The following is a 6,000-nucleotide window of genomic DNA, read 5'->3' as shown; positions in this document are numbered from 1 at the left end:
CTTTCAGTTGGGCTTGGACATCTTGAAAACCCTAAATCTATTTTCCAATCAAATCTTTTTATAACAGCTGTATAGATCTCCTTGGAAAATAAGTAAATCTGGTTGTAATCCATGATTGAATGCGCCAGCTAGCCATATCTTCAATCATCCAAAGATTGCCATTAATTGTGCAATCACAAAACACCAGACATTCATACTGAATGTTCTGTGTACAGGATGTCATGACATCGGGTCTGACATCCTGGAAAAATCTTGCATAATCCAATAATTCCTTTTATAACTTCCAGCAGGTACAGCCATATCAGATGCCATGACATTGTGTATGTCATCTGAAACAATCCTGCATGAACATATCTTTCATCTAAGCTCCAGCAGGTACATCCATATCAGAAGCCTTGTCATTGTATGTGGCATTCTGAAACAATCATGCATGCACATGTTCTTGAACTCCAACAAGTACATAGGATATCTTATGTTAAGACATCACACATGACATCTTCTGAACACTCTTTGTTTTACCAAAATTGTTGCCAACACTTAGAATCAACAAACTCCCCCTTTGGCAAATTTTGGCTAAAACATATATCTGTCCTTTTTGTTCACAAGGCAAACTATCAGCAGTTAAACAACATAACAGAAGTTTAATCAGCAGCAGAAGCAAAACAATTACTAGTTATGGCTATTAGTAATACACACATGCACAAGGGTACTTCTCCTCCCCCTAAATCTGTGCAACAAACAACAGAATTACTAGTTATGGATGCAACTAGTAAGACACATAAATGCACAATGCACCAGGGTACTTCTTCTCCCCCTAAATCTGTGCATTCATCAAATATAACAGTTACTGTAACTCCAGCACCTGTACCAGCCAGAATGTCATACTGACATCTGCTTCAACATCAGCACCTGTACACCATATCATACATCCCCTTTGACATCTGAAAACAGAATACCATTCTGTTGTAGCACCTGTGCACTTCTTTTAATAATAGTTGTCCTTCTGTCCAGCCACATCCAACATCCACATCAGCACTTCTCCCCCTTTTTAGTCAAAATTGCCCAAAGGTGACCTTATAACTTCAATCTTTCAAACATCAGCATCCGAATAGCTTCCTTGCCACAACACAGTTTTCCCAAGCACAAATATCCTCTGGGATAACCACACACTCCTTTGCTTGCTATAGGTTCTCATGAACACAGATCCCCAGCTTCCCCCTTAAACATTCAAATTGATTGGCATCCAAAGCTTTAGTGAAAATGTCAGCTAATTGCTTTTCAGTAGTAACATGCTCCAGAGTTATGATCTTCTCTTCTACTAGTTCTCTGATAAAGTGATGACGAATGTCAATGTGCTTTGTCCTGCTATGTTGAATAGGATTTTTGGAAATATTTATGGCACTCAGGTTATCACAGTATAATGTCATGACTTCTTGTGTGACATTGTATTCAGACAACATCTGCTTCATCCATACCAGTTGAGAACAAATACTCCCAGCTGCTATGTATTCAGCTTCAGCAGTGGATAGAGATACAGAGTTTTATTTCTTGCTAAACCATGAAATCAGATTGTTCCCCAAAAAGAAGCATCCCCCAGATGTGCTTTTCCTAGCATCAGTACTTCCAGCCCAGTCAGCATCACAGAACCCAGTCAACATGGATCCAGATCCATGAGTATACAACATCCCATAGTCACTGGTGCCATTGACATATTTCAGTATTCTCTTCACTTGGTTTATGTGACTGACTTTTGGTTCAGCTTGATACCTAGCACAAACACCTACAGCAAATGCAATGTCAGGTCTGCTTGCTGTGAGATATAGGAGACTTCCTATCATGCTTTTGTATAGACTCTGATCTACACTGACACCATTTTCGTCTTTGGAGATTTTCACATGAGTAGGAGCAGGTGTCCTTTTATGGCTTGCATTTTCCATTCCAAACTTCTTCACAATGTTCTTGGCATACTTATTTTGAGATAGAAAGATAGAGTCTTCCATCTGTTTGACTTGTAGCCCAAGAAAGTAGGTCAGTTCTCCAACAAGGCTCATCTCAAACTCAAATTGCATTTGTCTAACAAAATGTTCAACCATCTGTTCTGACATCCCACCAAAAACAATGTCATCTACATGTATTTGTGCCACCATGAGCTTTCCTCCTTCATTCTTCACAAACAGAGTTTTGTCAATACCTCCCTTTTTGTATCCATTGTCAGTGAGGAATACTGTGAGTCTATCATACTAAGCCCTGGGAGCTTGCTTCAATCCATAAAGGGTTTTCTTTAATCTGTACACATGTTGTGGAAGGTTTGGATCTGTGAATCCTTTAGGTTGTTCAACATATACTTCTTCATTTAAGTAGCCATTCAGGAAGGCACTTTTCACATCCATTTGAAACAGCTTGAATTTCAGAATACATGCCACTCCAAGCAATAGTCTAATGGACTCAAGGCGAGCTACAGGAGCAAATGTTTCATCAAAGTCCACTCCTTCAACTTGAGTATATCCTTGAGCTACTAATCTAGCTTTGTTTTTAGTAACAACCCCTTGTTCATCAGATTTATTCTTATAGACCCACTTTATTCCTATGACATTTACCCCTTCAGGTCTAGGAACCAATTCCCACACTTCATTCCTCTTGAATTGGCCTAGCTCCTCTTGCATTGCATTGATCCAAAACTCATCAGTCAAGGCTTCCTTGATATTTCTGGGTTCAATTTTTGACACAAAGCAGCCATGTGAGATTACTTCCCTTGATCTAGTAGTGACTCCTTTATCTGGATCTCCTATGATAAGATCTTTGGGATGATCCTTCTGAATTCTGATAGAGGGTCCCTTGTTTATTTTGTCATCTTCAGGTTCAGCTTGAGGAGGTTCTTCTTCCTTATTTCTGTCTGAGTGGTCAACTAGAGACGCATTCAGAGATGTCTCAACATCGTCTATGACATCCGTCTGTTGATCATCAACCACAACATTAATGGATTCCATCAATACATTAGTTTTGGAATTAAAGACCCTGTAGGCTCTACTGTTTGTTGAATAGCCCAGAAATATTCCTTCATCACTTTTGGGATCCATCTTCCTTCTTTGCTCACGATCAGCCAGGATATAGCATTTGCTACCAAATACATGGAAGTATTTGACTGTGGGTTTTCTTCCTTTCCAGACTTCATAAAGGGTTGTGGGAGTTCCTTTCTTCAATGTCACTCTGTTGTGAACATAGCAGGCTGTGTTCATGGCTTCAGCCCAAAAATGATAGGGCAATTTCTTAGCATGAATCATAGCTCTGGCTGATTCTTGAAGAGTCCTATTTTTTCTTTCCACCACACCATTTTGCTGGGGAGTGATGGGGGATGAGAACTCATGATGAATTCCTTCTGAAGAGCAGAATTCAGCAAATTTGTTGTTCTCAAACTCCTTCCCATGATCACTTCTAATTTTGACAACGGGACTTTCTTTTTCCCTTTGAAGTTTCAAACAAAGCTCCTTAAAGACTTCAAATACATCAGATTTTTCTCTTATGAAATTGATCCAGGTGTATCTGGAGAAGTCATCTACCACTACATATGCATATTTCTTCCCACCAAGGCTTTCTACTTGCATGGGACCCATCAAGTCCATATGAAGTAGCTCTAGGACTTTGGTAGTTGTGTCATGTCTAAGCCTCTGGTGTGACATCCTTGTTTGTTTTCCAATCTGACATTCTCCACAGATTTTTCCCTCATCAATCTTTAAGTTGGGAATTCCTCTAACTGCATCAACAGATATGATCCTTTTCATACCTTTAAGGTGCAGATGGCCCAATCTTTGATGCCATATCTTCACCTCTTCTTCTTTGGCTAAGGTACACATTGAGGAGTATCCAGTTTCTTGAGAGCTCCACATGTAGCAGTTGTCTTTGGACCTAACTCCCTTCATGATTACTTTGTTTTCTTTGTTAGTAATCAGACATTCAGTTCTGGTGAAGTTTACATTCAGACCTTGATCACACAGTTGACTGATGCTTATAAGATTAGCAGTTAATCCCTTAACAAGTAGGACATCATCAAGGTCAGGAACTCCAGGGCAATCCAGCCTACCCATTCCCTTGATTTTCCCCTTTGCACCATCACCAAAGGTAACATAACTCATGGCATGAGGATGAAGTTCAGTTAGCAGATTTTTGTTCTCAGTCATATGTCTAGAGCAACCACTGTCAAAGTACCAATCTTCTTTGGCAGAAACTCTGAGGGAAGTGTGAGCTATGAGACTTGTGACCTTTGTCTTAGGAGTCCATTGCCTTTTGTTGACAGTCTTGTGATGCTTGGACCCTGATTGGTATTGAGACTGAACAGGGCCAGGATAGCCATATAGCTTATAGCAAAAGGGCTTCATGTGGCCAAATTTTCCACAGTATTGGCATTTCCATCTTTGATGCTTCCCTTTATGCTGTGTGTGACATCTGATGTGACATCTCAGGTTTGCTTTTAACATGGCTGCAATTAGGTTTGGATTTTGATTTGCAACCAGTGTAACTGTACTCAGCCTTGAACCCACACTACAACAAACAAGACCTTAGACAGCGCTTTTTTTAGCCTTAGACAGCGCTTTAAAGCGCTGTCTAAACCTCCGCTGCTAAAGGTTTAGACAGCGCTTTTTTAAATCTTAAAAGCGCTGTCTAAGCCCCCCCCCCCCCCTTAGACAGCGCTTTGGCCAAAAGCGCTTTATAAGACCCTCTTATTTTAAAAATTTTAGGTATACCTTAGACAACGCTTTTGAAAAGCACTGTCTAAGCCCCACCCCCTTAGAAAGCGCTTTGGCCAAAAGCGCTTTCTAAGACCCTCCTATTTTAATTTTTTTAGGTATACCTTAGACAGCGCTTTTCAAAAAGCACTGTCTAAGCCCCCCCCTTAGACAGCGCTTTTTACAAAAGCGCTGTCTAAGGTATACGAAAATTTTTGAAGCTTTTGTTTTAAACCACATTTTTTCCAGGTTTATAAACCAGAATTTCTACCTGTTTTCAACCAGATTTTGACAGACAATTATCACATTTTATATATGCCATTTTGGCCTTTTTTCTACCAATTTTTGGCTAACAAATATATATATATATACCAATTCAAACCAATTTTGCCTTAAATGTATCAAAATATATACAAATTTATGTACACATTTACAAGTCATAACATATACTACAAATGTACACATTAATTACACAAATTTATGAACAAACATTGAGCTTTATCATGAATTGACACCACTCCTCTTTGATTTCGTCCACTTGATCCTTTGTATAAAATGCACACTTGAATTCATCAAAGTACTACATAATAATATAACATATTTTGAATTAATTCCAACTATTTAATTATATGAGATATGTGTAAATATAAAAATAACTCATAAGTTAGAAATACATACATCGGTGGGAATCTTTAATCGGCCCAAAGCAAGAGTATCTCGCATAAACCTCAACATGAAATACCCGCAATCTATTTGATTACGTTGTTGAGGACACTACATATGAAAAAAAAATATGGATTATAAATCCTAAGTTTTATCAAGTGTCATCACTAATATAATAAAAATGTGGTAATTAAAAATATACCGCCACTTTAATCCATGTAATGGAGTTGGCGCCCCTCCTTGAGGTTTGGATATCTCGTTGGGCCCGAAAAGCTTGTAGGACGCTAATAAAATAAAAATGAAGCAATTAGAACAATTCACATAAACTAAGAAAAATTTTGAACATTCTCACTTACGTGTCAATTAGGACCTTCATATTCGGGTATGTTGTCCAATCATTTCCTAACGAGTCAAGATAATACACAATTTCTCGGATAGGATTGATTGCGAGCAACAACCAATGTCCACTGTAATGATTAGGCAAATGTTAGATGGTAACTTGGAAAATAATTATAATAGATGAATTTAGAATGAAATGCTAACCCGGTATTAAACGGTATAAAAAACAACTTCTCCGCATCTTTATTGTCCATGAGGATCCGAAGAACGTACTCCG

This window comes from Lathyrus oleraceus, chromosome 7, assembly GCF_024323335.1.
Source record: "Lathyrus oleraceus cultivar Zhongwan6 chromosome 7, CAAS_Psat_ZW6_1.0, whole genome shotgun sequence".
NCBI lineage: Eukaryota > Viridiplantae > Streptophyta > Magnoliopsida > Fabales > Fabaceae > Lathyrus > Lathyrus oleraceus.
The sequence above is the reverse complement of the archived record's forward strand: the minus strand, read 5'-3'. Positions refer to the sequence as shown.